General features: G+C 40.7%; 1 protein-coding gene across 11 annotated transcripts in view; it reads right to left on the reverse strand.

The window, feature by feature from the left end:
• The window catches only part of CHRM3 (cholinergic receptor muscarinic 3), a 506,787-nt gene that overhangs the window by 169,725 nt on the left and 317,757 nt on the right, over positions 1–19,305 (reverse strand). Inside the window, exon 2 of one of the 11 annotated variants that reach the window (XR_004278961.1) lies at positions 3,037–3,545. The exons of the other annotated variants lie outside the window; for them this stretch is intronic. The gene's annotated coding sequence lies outside the window, so the exon portion shown is untranslated. Of the gene's footprint in view, positions 1–3,036; positions 3,546–19,305 lie in introns of those variants that run through there. 11 annotated transcript variants of the gene reach the window in all.

Raw genomic sequence — 19,305 nt, forward strand, 5'->3', positions numbered from 1 at the left:
TTCCTCACACCCTGGGCAAAGCACTTCACAATATTATTTTGAGGAGATTTCCAGGTGTTGTGTTAACAGACAATAGTTTTCTTAACTTCGGTTTTAGCCTCTAACATTCCTGGACTTGAGAACATCCTATTCCTTGACGGGAAGAAGGCTGTATGACAGAAAGTGACCTTGCAGGAGACACCCAGATGCCTCAGAGCAGACGAACTCTTCCAGGACAACCACGTCACGTGCTCCACCCCTTTTGGAACAGTTCCCTTCCTTATTGCCTTTCTGACTTGGAAACTCGCACACTTAACTCCATTAACACCCACAGAGAAGTGAGGTCCCACACAGGCACGCATCTCACTGGCCCGTTCTTCTGTGTAAAGCAGCTCATGTCCTTTCATCACACACCAGGGCAAAGAGCAAAGTCAGCTGCCCCCCGGTTGCTAAGCCTCCCCCAGCTAGCAGGGTATGAGAGAAATCACTCTCTTTAAAAAATATCAGTCTGCTAAAGAACATGGACACTATGGTTTTTGACATCATTGTTGCTGTTTCCCCCAAGATCATCGGGACAGGCCCCATTTTTCTAAGTATAGTATTTCTTTTGTTTTTATTTTTTTCAGTAGGAGTCTGACATGGGCCTTGAGCTCACAACACGGAAATCAAGACCTGAACTGAGCTCAAGAGTCAGAGACTTAGCCCACTGAGCCAACGAGGCGTCCCACTCCGTATAGTGTTTAAAACAATATTCCCTCCTCACCACTGCCAAATAGATATATAACCCCCGGGTATTGACTAAGGCTGTCTGGGTGTGTAATTGGATGCTAGGCTCTTCAGAATAGTTCAATGTCTTGACAGTATCGCTGAGCTGGGTGTTTCCCAAACTAAGTAAGGGGACCTCTGCATTCATCTTCCTCATTCACTCTGAATTCTATACTATCTTGGGCACAAAGGAAGTATCGTGCCTAAGAGTGAATGTGATTTAGCTCTCCTGTCTAAAGTGCTCACAGCTATGTGAGGGTATGGTGGGAGACTGCTTCAGCTGGCTTGATTGGTAATGTTTTGGAAGAGAAAAGCTTTCGGATTCCCCCCCCCCCCCCGCCCCACCTACTACCATATAAAGGGCAATACAAGTACAAGTTTTGAACTCCTATTAATAGTCCCCACGAGAGATGTAGCAAAGCCCAGTGCACACTCGTTTCCAAGTGCTTCTGAAATGACAGGGAGCTTTCAAACAGAACGAGGCAATGCATTTTTCCAATGCTTATCCCTGCTGGTGCTGGTGTGCCTTGTCAAATACATAATATCGAAACGCCCAACTGGTCACCTATTTGCTACAATGTTCTTGGCTGTTCTCCACCCCATCACATCTCAAGATAGAATCTGCTCAGAGCAGCAAGTCTATTCTTAGGTGCTTCCTGTAGCGAACATTAACAAAACGATTGGAATCTATGCAGGCAGGTAGGGACGGGGAGGAGGGCTGGGAGGAGAGTGAAAACTCCCAGGGAGCAAGCCCAGAAAAGACAGGATGTGTAAGAGGCTTCAGAGTGTTGATGGAGACTTTTACATCACAGACATGTCTTAGATGAGACCTATCTTTTCCAGGCCATGAGTGGATTTTTAAGTCCTTTTTAAAGAGATACACAACTCCTTGTTTACGCAGTGCTCTGCCAAGTGCACAGAGGAAGCTTTACATATCTTAAGAGAGAGCAGAGAGAGGGCCAATGTGGTCAGTTTTCAGTTTCTGTTCCCAGGGCACAAGAACCAGCAAAAGAAAGTCAGTTGTAGATCTGCCTTAACTGGGTTTTCTCTTTCCCTTCCTCTCCCTCTCTCTCTCATTTCATTCCCTGCATCCAAACATCTAACTCACAGATTTCTAACACCAAACCGATGCCATTTACCCTCTAAAGATCAGAGTCACGCTTGCCCACGGGAGAAACGGGTTTTTGGCCATCTTGGGATTTGTGTATCCTAATGTCCCATTTACACACAACCCCTGGCTCCCAAAATCTCTCTGAGCTTGACCCTGGGATGGGTAATCCCCATCTGGCTGGCTGGGATCCCCACCACTAAGCCCCAGGGCTGACCACAAGCCAGGGCTCTCCATATGGGGGGGAGGCGGTGGATGCTTACATGCCGTGATACAGCTTTTCTCTAATTCTGTACAAACAGAGGTGCATCCTACAACTACAGATGGCATCAGAGTGAGGAAATGAAGGGCACTGGGTTACCAGGGATGAGGATGGGGCTGAGAGAAGGGACGAAAAGCTGTTTTCCAAAATGCAGATTCGATAAAGAGAAGTTGGGTTACATCGATGCGTCAGTGCAAAACCCTCATGGAAATGAAACCCGTGAACCTCAATCCCTATTAGGTATTCAGGTTTCTCTTCATTCTTGCTGGCCATTAAAAAACATAGGTCAACTAAAGAAGTTCTATCCAAGAGTAATTATTTTTTTCTTGAACTGACCATGAGAAATGAACAAATGAAAAAAATTCTTGAAATGAACCCCAAACATTAAACTATTTAAAAATACTTCTGCAGGGGTGTCTGGGTGGCTCAGTGGGTTAAGCCTCTGCCTTCAGCTCAGGTCATGGTCTCGGGGTCCTGGGATCGAGCCCCGAATTGGGCTCTCTGCTCGGCGGGGAGCCGGCTTCCCCCTCTCTCTGCCTGCTTCTCTGCCTACTTGTGATTTCTCTGTCAAATAAATAAATTAAGAAAAAACAACCCACTTCTGCAGTAGCAGTAATTCTATGCAAATACAAATGTGTTATGTAAATGTATCCCATTTTTGAGTAAGACTGAACTTTCACACAAAACTAAACTAAGAGCAGAGAATTGATTTCTATGATGACCAAATGGATTCTTCTAAGTAGATTCCAAGTTGGAGCCATTTTGATAGGCAATCTCTTTACAAGTTACGTTTTTAAACCTTATTATGTTTAAGGAAATAAAACATTAAAAATGGAATGCTGCCAATTTCATGCTGGAAATGTGAATTTTATTGGCATCATCTGTTATGGAAAGAAAATGAGCAAGATCAGCGATTAAGCTTGGAAAATTTTCAAGAACAACAGCAAAAAAGGAGAGTTTCAAATCCTTGACATAAAGCAAAATCAGTAGCCTTCTGTATTAATCTGTCAGTCATTAGGTTTAACATCTGATGATATATCCTAAAATAAATCCCACCAGTGTCCTCATGTATAATGCAATTGAGGCTGGTATTATTTGTGAAGGGCAGTTTTAAAGTCAAGATGGACTTCAATGATGATACAACAGCACGTTTTAAATTCTTCTTCTCTTGCATCTTCTGTATTATTTGATGATTGCTTATGTTTTCAATGATACCTTATCTTTCAGCTGATAGTAAGAAGCTATTCATCCTTAAGGAGGCCATGCTGAGTAGAGATGAAAAGTGCGGGGTTCAGCTCAGACTGTAGAGGTCAAATCCTGGTTCTGTGACAGTCTAGCTCTCTGGCTTTGGAGCAGCTCATTTCCTCTGCCACAGTTCCTCACACGACATATATGCCTATAATCATAAGTCACTCCCTTCTCAAGGAATGTCTGTGAAGAGTGCACAGGAAGGGTTCAGGTTCTATAAGACATTACCATAAAGTCGAGAATACCACAGTATAGTGTTGGTTTAGTCTAGGCTCCCATCTCACAAGGGCAGTAGTGACGATGGGGACTGGTATGCCATTAGTTTATTGGTCCAGACTGGTTGCAGGAGCCCTTTTTGCTGAAAGTGGCAAGAAACGCACAGTACGGCATTCCCATGCATCTCCAAGGAAACCCTCCTTTGTGGGCTCAGCTGCTAAATTATTTCAGCCTAACTACTTTTTGGATGTATTTTATTTGTGTAAATTATACAATAATGTTAATTTGTCAGCAGTCATCTTAAGGGAGGAAGTTTTCTCTGGCTGGCGAATTTCAAGGACAAAAGAAAAGAAGTAACTGAACTGCATTCAGTCCTCACATAGGGGGTCAGACAAAGAAATGTGACAGCAATTTACACCTCCAGCCAAATTACGGCTCCATTTATTATTTGTTGTTTCTATTCACTGCTTTTATTTTATTCAAAAGTAATGAATCTATGTCTGGGAAAAGAAAGCTTGACAGTGACTTGTTTTGACAAAACCATTCAGAACTACTTCATGATTTTTAAACCTGGAGTTATCATTTTTAAAAGAATAATAAAAGCAGGGAAGAAACGGTCTCTCATTTGAAGCTTGTCAGTTACACAGGACCTGTGTGGCTGCCGCGGATAGACAGTGTGAACAGGATTATTTGGCATTACGGGAAACAGACACAGACGGTGTGCTCTGAATACCCAGTATATGGATGAAGCAAATCAGTGTCGTCTGTAAGACAAGTGTAGAAACGACTTGACTTTTGCTTTGAAAGAAGACTCATGCGAAGCCATTCGAGTTTGAGATCGGTTACATGATCTTAGCCAGGGTGACTTTAGAGATGAGAAACTCATGTGACACTGACTTTGTAACAGAGTTTTATGTGTCTGTGTCTGAGCACATATATTCAGTTTGCTTTCTTGTCTACAAAAATGGGTAAATTAAAGGTATGGAAAATTAATTCCCTAGGCAGATACCTTTTTGGAGCAGATGCAAATGCCCTGTATTTCAAATGATATAGCCTATGGAATAAAATTATATATATATAAGATTTTATTTATTTATTTGGCAGAGAGACAGAGAGAAATCGCAAGTAGGCAGAGAGGCAGGCAGAGAGAGAAGGGGAAGCAGGTTCCCTGAGGAGCAGAGAGCCTGATGCGGGGCTTGATCCCAGGACCCCAAAATCATGACCTGAGCCGAAGGCAGACGCTTAACTGACTGAACCACCCAGGCATCCTTTAAATTGGATTTAATGAAATAAAGTTTGCAAAAGGCCCTAGAAATGTCTGATACACCAGAAATCTTTGATGAGGGTTTACTCCTTTCCACATTTCCCTACATGAGGAAAGTGTAGCAAAGCCATACTGAAATGAATATTTGAGTTTACTTCTTGACTGAACCCAATTTCCTATTTAGTCCTCACCCTTTAATTTTACTTCAATTTTTTCCCCTCTAAAATGAGAATAATTGTGCTTTGTGATAAAACTACAATACCTTGGGGCACCTGGGTGGCTCAGTGGGTTAAGCCGCTGCCTTTGGCTCGGGTCATGATCTCAGGGTCCTGGGATCGAGTCCCGCATCGGGCTGAGCAGGGAGCCTGCTTCCCTCTCTCTCTCTCTGCCTGCCTCTCTGTCTACTGTGATCTCTCTCTGTCAAATAAATAAATAAAATCTTAAAAAAAACCAAAAACTACAATACCTTTATCTGCATCTACAAAGGTGAGAGCAGAAGAGGAGTTTATTGCTAGTCTGTAACTTATGACTATCTACCTTGAACAATACTAAATAATAAGAATTAATATTTCTTGGATGCATACTGTGTGCCAAGTATATATGTACAAATAGCCAAGTGCCTACTGTTAATAGAAGTTTCTGCCTCAATTCCTTCCTTTTGCTCATAAATCTTTGAGACAGCTGGAGAAAGCTCTGAGGCGAGGGTCTTCATTCCATTCTACTCTGCATCCCTCTTGCCCTTGGAAGCCTCTTCCTACTTCGCACACTCAGGGAGCTGTCCAGATGCTGGAGCTGGACCTGGTCTCCACTTCGGCTCAAGTCTGATGGAGAGAGTTGGTGGTATGGTTTGGGATTACAGCCACAGAGAGTTAACTCAAACAGGTAGAGAGCTAGAGGGAACAGAAAGAATTTGGTCCGCTTGATTAAAGGACCAGAAAAACAGAGGATGAAAGGATAAGAAGACATACATTTTTTTTTGGTAATAAAATGGCATTGAGACAATGGAGACTTCTGGAGGGAAAATGTTGCTTCTATGAATGGAAGGAAGGTCAAAATGACATTTGTCCCTCTGTCTGGATAACGTTATCCCAATTAATCAAACAAAATGAAATATTAATATGATTATCTAAATGGGCTATGTTTTTTTTTTTTTTTTTTTTTTTTTAAAGATTTTATTTATTTATTTGACAGAGACAGATCACAATTAGGCAGAGAGGCAGGCAGAGAGAGAGAGGAGGAAGCAGGCTCCCTGCTGAGCAGAGAGCTTGATGTGGGACTCGATCCCAGGACCCTGAGATCATGACCTGAGCCGAAGGCAGCGGCTTAACCCACTGAGCCACCCAGGCGCCCTAAATGGGCTATGTTTTAAACAACTTCATGTGAACCACTGAATTTCATCTGTATGTGAGTAGAGGTCCAACCCAGTGCAAATCTATGGAAGAAAGCCCTTTGCTCAAGGAGCTGTCTCCCATGGTTATGCCACCAAGCATTTTCTACATTCAGAGATTTTTTCTTTGTTAGAACTCAAATTTGAGGGTTGCTAAATAATTGTGTTGGAACCTGTTTTTATTTACTCTTTATATTCTAAAACCATAATCCTCAGAAGGCAGTTGAATATATGTTTTAAAATGTAAAACACAAGCACATATAGCTAATTACCAGTTAATTTTTTCAGTTTGGGACTAACATTTTTGCCAAACCATTGAGGACAGCAGTAAAGATTTTTAAATGTTTTTGAGGGAATAATCTTAATGGGTATTTATGGGTCATAAATGGTTGGCAAAAGATACATTTGAATCTGAACCAAATTAAAATGTTTTAAATCATCCAAATGCTGCCAGATATTTAAAAAGAGCAGATTTGTACTAGAAAATGTTCACAGTTTCCATATACATTCACTACACCTCATGCTCCCTCCACTCTTTCATTCTTACTCAGATGCAGGAATGCATACAGATATCAACACATGGTCATAGCCTATGAAAACCAACTGTGACAGAGGCTCAACCACTGAATTCTTCAGTTGTGAACAGATCACTAGCTGGGATCCTCCTTAATCTCAGCCTTAGGGAAACCAAAGGTTGAAACAAAACTCTTCTAAATAAGACAACAGTTACTATAAAAGCCAACATCATCTGCAATATAATTCCTTTTGCCCCATTTAGCTCTTTGACACTGGTATCCTCAGCCATCTTCCATGGTCAACCCATGCCCAATGTCTGGGTGATCTCAATTGGAATGGGGGATCCATGCCTCCATCCTGAAGGCAGCCCCATCTGTATTTTCAGCCTCTGTGTTTCTTCTAAAAGAGGTGTACATTCAAGTGAACACTGGTTCTTTCTACTTAATAATCCTGTCGTAGGGGCGCCTGGGTGGCTCAGTGGGTTAAAGCCTCTCCCTTTGGCTTGGGTCATGATCCCAGGGTCCTGGGATCGAGCCTCACATCGGGCTCTCTGCTCGGCAGGGAGCCTGCTTCCTCCTCTCTCTCTCTGCCTACTTGTGATCTCTGTCAAATAAATAAATAAAATCTTAAAAAAAAAAAAAAGACAGATACAGTGTTACTTCCTTTGAGAAGCCTTCCCTGTTCCATTTCTGGGAGTTATAGGTCCTGCATCTGCACCTATAGTCTTCTTACAGAACTTCTATGTACGAGTCACAGTAAATGGAGCAGCCCTATTGCCTGTTCTACTTCCATGAAGCCGTGACAGTGAAGAACATGGCTTTGAGTCTGCAGTCCCCATATCTAAAACCCCGCATCTCAAAATTCAGGGTCTTGAGTCCTCTTTACACTATTAAGATGATTGACTATACCAAACCTTTTGCTTATGGGGTAAAGATACCAATATTTATAATATTAAAAGTTAAAACTGAGAATTTAAGGGATAATCTAAAAGCAAGCCAATTACGTGTCAATATAAATCATATCTTTTTTGTGGACAAGTGGCTGTATTTTCCAAAGCCACAATTGTATGGTTGAGAGTAGTATTCTTCTCCCTTTCAAACTGCATTAATGTCTGGCTTTATAGGAGACAGCTAGATTCTTGTTTCTGTTCCTAAATTCAATATATTATGAGATATGCTGCTCTGGTTGGTATGCATAAAGAAATTCCAACTTCACAAAAATTTATAGTTAGAACAGCATATTTTAATAGTTTCTTCAGATGCTTGTGGCTATTTCACTTTGAAAATACACCCAGGGTGCCTGTGTGACCCAGCTCTTTAAGAAGGTGTGACTCTTGGTTTTGGCACAGGTCATGATCTCCCAGTTTGGCAATCCAGCCCTGTGTATCAGTCTCCCTGCTCAGTGGGGAAGTCTGCTTCCCCTCTCCTTCTGCCCCTCCTGCTTATAATCTCTCTCTCTCTCTAATAAATACATCTTAAAAAAAGAAGAAGAAGAAAATACACCCAAAGTCAAGAGTAGTATTTTCTAAGATATGAGATGCAATGTGGAATCAAAACCGTATCTATAAGGTTTTCACGCTGAGTTATATTAGAATCCCTCGTATTTTGAATGAATCTTTGCCCATGATTTTTGCATTAAAAAAAAAACTGGGGGCACCTGGATGGCTCAGTGGGTTAAGCCTCTGCCTTCGGCCTAGGTCATGATCTTGTGGTCCTGGGATCGAGCCCCACATTGGACTCTCTGCTCAGCAGGGAGCCCGTTTGCCTCTCTGCCTGCCTCTCTGCCTACTTGTGATCTCTCTCCCTCTGTCAAATAAATTAAATCTTAAAAAAAAAACCTGATTCCCTGAATTATGCAGATCTCCCAAATTTCAACACTTTTCATGATAAAATACAAAAAGTCACATTAATATTGTAGCATCTCATGAGAAAACTCTTAAATATTATGAACCTGTCAAACTCACAGTGGTGGACTTAATTTTTTCACAATTTTAACTTTTACTTGAAAGTTTAAGTTTTATCATTGGCAACAAATACTGTCAACCCTTTTCCCTGAAGTAACAGCTCATTTCATTCATTATCGAGAAAATATCTGTAAAACACCCAAGTCTGAACAACCCAAGTTTATCTGTCAGTCTTTAAGTACAAATGGTGTCCTATGAAAAAAGTGATTAGTTCAGCTTGCATCTCAAGCAAGGACATGTGTGCCTCTTTCAAGGCAAACATCATGCTTCAGCATGAAATATAAACTTATGCATACACGTATTAAAAATACTGAATATTTAAAAATTTGTGTGTACTCAAGGATGGAGAATTAACAAAATTAGTTGGTTTAAGTAAACAAACAAACAAAAAAACAGCTTCATCACAAATGTGGGCAAGGGGCAGTGAGAACTGGCAGGGACTAGTATAAATATGTGTCCCTGCCTGGATTCCTACTAAGGAACCAGCAGTTTTACTTACTACTGATTTACTACCATCAATACAAATGGCAACAGAGTGCACATTTTCTTAGTATTATAACCTAATGATTTCTGACCTGGTGTACTCCACTGAAAGGTCCTGAAGACCCACACAGCTCAACAGACCACACTTGGAGAACTGCTGGTCTAGACAACACTTAAAACACAATGAGCTCTCAGAATATTCTGAAGGAACGAATCCATGTTGGTTTCATCTATAACCAGAGTCCTTCTGATGGCTTTAAGGACATATGTGAGTGTGCATTCACCTGGTGTGTGTGTGTGTGTGCGCGTGTGTGCACATGTGCACGTGCGTGTGTGTGTGTATGTACCATAGAGACCTGGTCTGTTTGATACATGGTTTAGTAGACCCTTGAGTCAAAATTTGAATGAAAAACAGAGGTTTGACACCTGGGTGTCTCAGTCGGTTGAACGTCTGCGTTTGGCTTGGGTCATGATCCCAGGGATCAAGTCTCACGTTGGACTCCTTGCTCAGTAGGAAGGGCTCCTGGCTCAGCATGGAGCCTGCTTCTCCTGCTGTCTCTGCCTGCCACTTCCCTTGCTTGTTATCACTCTCTTGCTGTCTCTTTCTTTGTGTCAAGTAAATTTTAAAAAGAAAAAGAAAAAAAGAAAAACAGAGGTTGTGTGCCAAAAGTGTCCATTCTGATTTGGGAATATACCAATTGGAAAGGTCTTAGTTATTCCATTAAGTTCATCACCTTCAGCTAAAAAGGAATAGAGCACTGTTGCTTCATTTTATATACACTTGTCAGTTAGTGCTATCCTAAGTATTTTGAAAAGGAATTTATCTACATACTCCTTAACTGAAATACTCTTATGAACTTATGAAATATGGGACAAAGATGAAAAGACTTGAAAGACTCACTCAACCAAACTGAATAAGGAATATTGACAGATGAACATGATATGTTCTAGATCTAGCTTCTCCTCCTTCCACCATCATATCTGCATTATTTTCTTTTAGAGATCTGGCCATGAAATAGGTCTACCTCAAACTCAACACACAAAAAACAGATAATCATGTCAAAAAATGGGCAGAAGACATGAACAGACACGTCTCCAAAGAAGACATACAAATGGCTAACAGACACATGAAAAAAGGTTCATCATCATTAGCCAGAAGGGAGATTCAAATCAAAACCACATTGAGATACCATCTTACACCAGTTAGAATGGCCAAAATCAATGAAACAGTAAACAATACGTGTTGGAGAGGATGTGGAGAAAGGGGAACCCTCTTACACTGTTGGCAGGAATGCAAGTTGGTGCGGCCACTTTGGAAAACAGTGTGAAGATTCCTTAAGAAATAAAAAATAGAGCTACCCTATGACCCGGCAATTGCATTATTGGGTATTTACCCCAAAGATTCTGATGTAGTGAAAAGAAGGGCCATCTGTACCTCAATGTTCATAGCAGCAATGGCCACAGTCGCCAAACTGTGGAAGGAACCAAGATGCCCTTCAAAAGACAAATGGATAAAGAAGATATGGTCCATATATACAATGGAATATTGTGCTTCCATCAGAAAAGATGAATACCCAACTTTTGTATCAACATGGATGGGACGGGAGGACATTATGCTGAGTGAAATAAGTCAAGCAGAGAGAGTAAAGTATCATATGGTTTCACTTACTTGTGGAGCATAAGGAATAACATAGAGGACATTGGGAGTTGGAGAGGAAAAGTGAGTTGGGGGAAACCGGAGGGGGAGACAAACCATGAGAAACTGTGGACTCTGAGAAACAAACTGAGGGTTTGGAGGGGAGAGGGATGGGCGGATGGGTGAGCCTGGTGGTGGGTATTAAGGAGGGCACATACTTCATGGATCACTGGGTGTGGTGCATAAACAATGAATCTTGGAACACTGAAAAAAAAATTACCAACCCCCCCCAAAAAACCCCAGAAAACAAAAAACAACAAACATGATAAAAAAAAAAAAAGAAATAGGTCTATTGTAATGTTATATGTATCAGAAACTTGGGATTTTTGCCAGAATCCCTAAGATCTCATTCTGTTAGATCCTCATCTCATTCAAATGGTGTATGACCCACACCACTAATGTTAAATGTAACTCTGTCAGTGGGGGTGACATGAAGTGTCTGTTCTGAGAGAAACACAGTGTGTGCTCCACTTATGGGAAACCCTTATCAGTAAGAGGCAGAAGTAGTTACCTTTATAACCCTGCTGACATTGTGTGAAAAGGAAGTAGGTTATGTAAATTAATCAGGCTGGGATATCCCCTCTTTAAGAAAGGCATTTTTTTTCTTGTACTCTTATAGAGTGACAAGGGCAATCCTGGAAAAGTTCAACAAGGAATTTTGAGAGGCAGGGAGAATTTCTGATAAAATAGTTAAGTGTATCTGATGGAGTGTGTTTAAGGGTTCTTGTCTAGTGTTGTCAACTTGGACAGGCACAGACTTAACCAATGAGGGGTGATTAGCTGTCCACTTCAGGAGAACACATGTGGGGAACTTGTCTGTCAGAGGAACAGGTTTGCAAATATCCAACATGGGAGACTTGCCACTGGCTTTAATGAAGCAGGATTCAGTGCTGAAAGCAAATGGCAAGGTTGTTTTTTTTTCCCCTTCCCCTTCAGTATTACTTCTCTTTAAAAAAGTCATTTTGACCCTTGCTGATCTGTGGAGGCAGAGTGCCCAATTAAATTACTTTCATTATAAAAGCACATACAGCCAAATACTTTTTATAGCACGCGATTCCTAACCTATAATAAGCATCAAGGAAAAGTAGCACAAAAGCTTTTTAAAATTAAATGGAGACTTTTAAACAATTGGTGATACCAAAAAAGGTCAACGAGAGGGCCTCACTCTCAAGGGTTCCATTGGCAAAGAAATTGTGAAACTGACATTCTGAAATGAGAGGACATTTTAATACTTATTTTCAGGGGCTCTGGGGCAGGCAACTCAGAATAACAATTATATCCAAACTAAAGATGAAGACCTCTCAGAAAGAATTATCTTCAAAATAGGCTATCTTTCTTGCACTTCAGATTTATATTAAAACAGGATAATAACTTGCATTCACGGAGAGCTGCCTATGGGCCAAGCGTGTTGTGAGAGCTTTATTTGCATATTACCATTGGATCCTGACAACAGGTCTATGAAGTAGGCACTGTTACTATCCTTCGCACACAGATGACGGTGGCTGTGGGTTTAACTGTAGTTAAACTCTGTGAAACTGTGGCATAGAGTTTAATGTGTGTGAAGTGACAGACGCGTACTGAGTGGCGAAGCCAGTATCCAAACCCGGGGCTGTTAACTCGAGAGGCAACACTTCCAACTATGGTTCTGGAAGGCTACTTCTTGCATCGTTACTGATTAAGACAATTTAATTTAGACAATAAATATCTGCTAAGCACTGCTATCCATCAGGCCTGGTGGTGGTAAATAAGAAACGGATGTTATTTCTCCACAAACATATAGTTTCATCAACACATCATTTCTTGGCGTTGGCGTAGTAAGAGGTTTATCGTCAAGTCTGTTTCACAGAAGGGATACCAACACAGAGATTGTCCACTCAACTGAAAACGGAATTACTGCCCACTGATTTCACCCAAGTGTTCAGGCCATGAAACAACACTCATGTATCTGGTAGGGAGTCAGGAAATTAATTTCTGAGGTCATAAAGATGAGTCGTGAACTCCCATATGTAGTACAATCACTGGGGGGTAGAACTCTCTATCTCAAGAAGCTACTTTAATATTTTAAATGATATGGCATTCATATTTTTAAAAGGTAAATCAGAATGAACCAAAATATAAGAAAATAAAAAGGAACTAAATGGCCAATATGAAGCCTCACTTAGCAATATGGCATATTGACTCCATGGGTATTATGAGTGGACATCATTTGTGATACATAGACAAAACATATATCTGCTTGCAATGCACCCAATTGCTTATTAATATAACCATATCTAGACAGAAGAACTTAAAACAGCGAATTCGCTAAATCAGGGATTAGCAAACTTTTCATTAAAGGGCCTGAGAGTTTCTAGTTTGCAGCCTCTGTTGCAATTACTCAATTCAAATTTTGCACGTTTAGTGCAAAAGCAGTCATGAACAATGTGCATATGAATGAGCATGGCTGCTTTCCAATAAAACTTTATTGACAAAACAGGCAGTAGGTGAATTTTAGCTGAGGGCTGTAGTTTGCTGACTTCTGTGCTAGACCATGGGAATATGAAAGGGTTTAAAGACGTTTACACTAGTGTTTTTTAGTAATATTTTCTGATATTGCTTAATACCTTTTAAAGGGGGGGGATTTTAAACATTTCAATAATCGAGCTACACATTTGTTCATTTGAATTCAAACTAGCAGCATTAAAAAAAAAAAAATCTAATCCTCTTTTACCCCCTTGAAATAGTTTGCAAATTCTAGGCTAGATTTTAGGGAAAGGAGTCTTTTTAAAATATTTAGCTAGGCAACAAAACTCTCATTACTTTTGGTCAAATAATTCAAAATTAATGAACTGAGTCTTGATCAGTTGGGCCGCAAGCATTTAAAGATTGGTTATGAAGAGTTTTGTCTTGTCTAAGCACAGGGGGAATACACAATTACAAGAGTTCCCTTGTCAAGAAGCTTAAAATAGTTGTGGGCAACTATATTATCTTTATGTATGCAGTGAGACACCTGACTTAAAAAGTATGAACATCTAGTGGTATATATATACAATGGAATACTATGCAGCCATCAAAAGATGAAATCTTGCCATTTGTGACGACGTGGATGGAGCTAGAGGGTATCATGCTTAGCGAAATAAGTCAATCAGAGAAAGACAGCTATCATATGATCTCCCTGATATGAGGAAGTGGAGATGCACTATGGGGGCTTAAGTGGGTAGGAGAAGAATAAATGAAACAAGATGGGATTGGAAGGGAGACAAACCATAAGAGACTCTTAATCACAAAACAAACTGAGGGTTGCTGGGGGGAGGGGGGTAGGGAGAGGGTGGTGGGGTTATGGACATCGGGGAGGGTATGTGCTATGGTGAGTGCTGTGAAGTCTGTAAACCTGGCGATTCACAGATCTGTACCCCGGGGGCTAATAATACATTATATGTTTGTAAAAAAATAAAAAATATATTTAAAAAAGTATGAACATCTATAGAAAAAACGTGTATGTCTAATAACAAGAAACAATTAATTACATCAGGCTGCATGGGATGAAATTATTCCCGTATACAAAAATATATACTCTAGTATAGCTTAAAAATGATTTTAGTATATCTGCACCCATCTTAGTTCGAAGTGTATTCAATTTTAGTTGATGTGTGAATATTTCTACTTAACGTGTTTATTCAAACTTAAAATATTTTGAAAACAAATGGTCAGTAATTTACTGATTTTCGGTTCTTAATATTCATTTCCCAAGCTTCAATTTCACTGCAGTGGTATTAGAAAAATGGCATAATTGTTTAGTAAAGTATCCTATATTATATAGACCACAACAGCAAAGAAAATATAGCATCCTTATTCCCCAGCCAATGATAAAGCTAGATTTTTTTTCCTAATGTAAAATAATGGTAAAAACTCATTTCCTAAGGAATTTCCAAAGGGCAAAGCATGTTGTGGAAGGAAATTACATTAAAGAGCCAGACAGCTCCTAGATCAAAGAGATTCTCCATTTCCAGGACAGGACATGGGAATCACTGGGTTGGCGGAGGACATGCTGCAGAGGGGGTGATAGGGGAATGTAGGGCAGGACAGCACACAAGAGGGCACCTGGGTGGTTCACTTGGTTAAGCGTCTGCCTTTGGTTCAGGTCATGATCCCAGAGTCCTGGGATCCAGTTCTGCTTAGGGCTCCCTGCTTAGTGGGAAGCCTGCTTCTCTCCCTCCGCCCCTCCCCCTGCTTGTGTACATGCACTCTCTCTGTCAAATAAATAAAATCTTTAATAAAGAAAAAAAAGGGGGGTGCCTGGGTGGCTCAGTGGGGTAAGCCTCTGCCTTCTGCTTAGGTCATAATCTCAGGGTCCTGGGATCGAACCCCACGTTTGGCTCTCTGCTCAGTGGGGAGCCTGCTTCTCCCTCTCTTTCAGCCCGCCTCTCTGCCTACTTGTGATCTCTGTCTGTCAAATAAATTAATAAAATCTTAAAAAAAAAAAGACAAAAAAAGCATACGAGAATAAGTGGTTGGCTGCTTTATCAACAGGTCCAGAGATGAAATCGCCTGAAATTTGGCACTGGTACAGGAATGGGGGAAAGAGGGCATAATGGAGACTACTTAGCTGGTAAAATCACCAGGCTTCGGTAATTCGGTTATAGGTAGGGGGCAGGGAAGGAAGAGTAAGCAGCAGGGGATGAAGATAAAATGCTAGGTTAGCAACTCATTATTATAAACTGTTCTAACTTAAACATTTGTTGAATGTGTTCCTTGTACTGGGAACTGTGCTATGCACTTCACATGCATAATCTCTGTGAATCCCCAGGAAAGCTCTACTGGGGTACACGTTGTACTGGCAAAGGAATGAACGTCTACGAGGATAAATGAACTCTTAGCCGCTACCTCACTGTGATAATAAAAAATAAAATCTGAAGAATACTGCAAAAAAGGATGGCTTTTGCTAAGGTCAGCCCCACAGGGGTGCTGCCTGGGCTTTGCCCTGTGTCTTATCTCTGAAAAAGAATCACGCTTCCTGCACTCCACTGGGAACTCTGGACAGCCTTTCGTAAATAGGGGAGGTTTATATGGGCCAGAATGCATTCATGTCCTCCTAAGTCAACATTCTTGCCAAAATGACGCTGATCCAGCATTCCAGCATCTACAACACAGCCAACCAAGGCAAGACTTCTCACTTGGGCTAATTTACAGAGAGACAAAAAGCCAGATTTGTGCGTTTTCAACCACATTTGAAAGTAATGGAAATTACATAGCTTTGGCTTCAGTGAATATCAACTAAGGGCCAAAATACACCCATTCATAAAGTGGAGTTTGCTTCCCTACTTACTGCAGTGAAAGCCTCTGAATTTTTGGCGACCTCTACAATCTGGGCATTCAACTGAATTGGTGCTTTAAGGAAGCAAAATGCTACAGGTTTGTACCCTGGGGCCTCCTATTTAAGTTCTAGAATCAGTAGAAGCGAAGTGGTGTATAAGCCTGGGCCAGTCACATTGGCCACAGCGATTCCCAATCTTGGTCTAGAAACATCCCATCCAATTTGCCCCAAAGGACAGGGATCATATTTAATCAGCTTTGATCTTATAGGATTGGTATAGTGAGAAACAGTGTATGGAACCCCAAACAGGGTCTACCACACCCAAACTGTTCTATACATGTTAGCTCTTATTTCTTTTTTTAAAGATTTCATTTATTTATTTATTTATTTATTTATTTGACAGAGAGAGAGATCACAAGTAGGCAGAGAGAGAGAGAGGAGGAAGCAGGCTCCCTGCTGAGCAGAAAGCCCGATGCAGGACTTGATCCCAGGACCCTGAGATCATGACCTGAGCCGAAGGCAGCGGCTTAACCCACTGAGCCACCCAGGCGCCCTACATGTTAGCTCTTATTACCACAATTTGTGGAAGGATAGTTTCCTAACAGTTGTAGGGGAGCTCAATAACCATTTGCCTCATTGTTGAATTTGCCAGTCCCCATGACCCACTATATATTTTAAAGATAAAGTTGAAAAATAACATGTCCAGAATGAGTAAAAAACAAAACAAAATAAACATCTCTATTAAAGATAATCTAAACTATTCACCTTTCAAAAAAAATACCGATGATACATTAAAATTTATAAAAAATAAAAGCTGTGTGGGGCACCTGGGTGGCTCAGCGGTTTAGGTGCCGGGCTGTTGATTTTGGCTTGGGTCCTAGTCTTCAGGGTCATGGGATCGAGCCCTGTGTCAGGTTCTGTGCTCAGGGAGAAGTCTGGGTGGGAGTCTCTCTTTCCCTCTCCCTCTGCCCCTCCCACCCTCTCTCTCTAAAATAAATCTTTGAAAAATAAATATGAAAAGTGTGATTTGATAATACTGTAAAAACAATTTTATCCTCAGAATAAAGTATCTTATAGCAATCACTTGGGCACTGTCTTACGCTTACTGAAGGGAAATGCTTCATCTATTTGGTATTTTTGGAAATTAGCTGAGAAATGATGACTTGCAGATAGCTAAATAAACTGAAGTAAGGACCTCTCCTCCAGTGTAAGCAGATTTAGATGCTACTGGCATGGCAACTCAGCAATATTTCTCACGGTACACAGAGGAAGGAAGAGGCAGAAAGCAGAGGATGTTGATTAAATTCTTGTCGCCTCAACTCCAAGGGCTAATCTGGGGACAACGCACACATCAATAAGCAACTGTCCATCTTTAATCAAAACAAATTATATAGTGTCGACAGTCATCCAGATTTAGTTTAGCTTTTATTCCCCTCTTAATTTTTTATAATCTCTTAAGTGATGCCTGTTCTCTAATTACTCTGGGATGTGCTCACATTTAAGGAGCCAAGGTAGAAGAAATATGAGAGTCAGTAAAGCACAATCATGTTTATGAACTAGTTTTTTCAGGCAAGAAAGAATTCATCTGAATGATCATCATAAATGCCACTCTTGCATGGTTAGCTCTAAATTAAGTGTATTATCTGTACAAGTGTTCACTTACTACTTTAAATAATGAAGATCATTAACTCTAATATACTTGCATAGCAGACAATGCATTTGGGTTGCTCAGTGCTTAATGAGTAAGAACTCAGTGGAGAAACACTAAAATGAAGGTTGGTTAAATGACTTGACCAGAGTCACAAATCCATTAGGCAAAGACAAGAAGATTAGAATCTAAATCTTCAGATTTTACTGCTTCCTTTTTACTATTAAACTGCAAGAGGAAAGACTGGGTAAGTTGGTAAAAAAGAATACTTAAACCAGGCTGGGAGGGCAGGGAGATATAATATCTGTTCACGCAGCTAATTGGGTATAAGTGAGTGGTTCGGCATGGAAGGCCAACAAGCACCAAGAAGCATGGCCACCGGGTTCTTTTTGTTTTGTTAGCTGTCCAGCCAGCCCGACCGAAGCAAAGGAGCACTTCACAAGATTGGAAGAAAATTGCTTTCTGTCGATCCTTTTAGCATCTTCCGGGAGAGTGCATCTTTATAACTTTCCTGGCAAAGAGGAAGTGCTTACATGGCTTCACAGGCTTTAGCTGGAGCATGAAAGAGATGGAACGATTTATGCAGGAGAAGATCAAATAAGTTGAATCAGATCTAAACACGTGCCCCTTGAACCAAAAGCTGAATGTGAACTGGGAAAGTAATTATTTTTCACTTTTTTCATGGTCTGGATTGTTTTTCCTAACCCTTTGCTGAGGGGACCCATTTTTTTCCTACCATTTTCAATGTCTGTCATAAAAATCATTGTCCTGAAATTTCTCCATATCAACTCTGGTTCCCTCGCTCGCCTTCTACAATATTTATTTTTTCATGCTACGCTGTTACATATTTCTTTTTGCTCTCGTTTGTATTTTTCTCCAGTTGTTTCACGAGTACATATAACACCGGAGTGCACACAATTCTCACCCAGATTATACACTCAACCCTTCTTGTTTTCTATTTCCCATACTATAGAGAGATAATCCATACTGATTATCCCATGCTGAGTTTTCAAGGTAGGAACCATTTCAGTGAAATGTTCTTCATTTGGGCTGACAGTAAGTAAGAGATTTTTTTTCATTCTTTTGAATCTACCGGTGGCAGGCGGGGGTGGGGGGGAACGATGGGTTCTGTACTTGATTAAAATATAAACTCTTATCTTGACTTTCAGTTTGAAACTTTGTCCTGCCTGTTAAAGAAATGCGTTTATACCATCCATGGGCTACGCTTTCTGTCTAACGTTTCAGAAGCCCTGGAAACAGTAATAATTATTCAATAAAAATGCCATTCTTAAGGTTTAATGCCATGCTTGTCATTTAAACATGCTTCTTCCCTCTAGAACCTGCAGCATCAGGGATTCTGATCAAAGGAGAACCCTCTGAGCTGGTGGGAAAGGTGACTCTAGCAGGGGAACTAGAGAAGACCATTCTTTTCCCTCTATCACTCATCTCATCTTCTGTATTCAGCATTCCCTCAAAA

This window comes from Mustela erminea, chromosome 14 (assembly GCF_009829155.1).
Source record: "Mustela erminea isolate mMusErm1 chromosome 14, mMusErm1.Pri, whole genome shotgun sequence".
Lineage (NCBI taxonomy): Eukaryota > Metazoa > Chordata > Mammalia > Carnivora > Mustelidae > Mustela > Mustela erminea.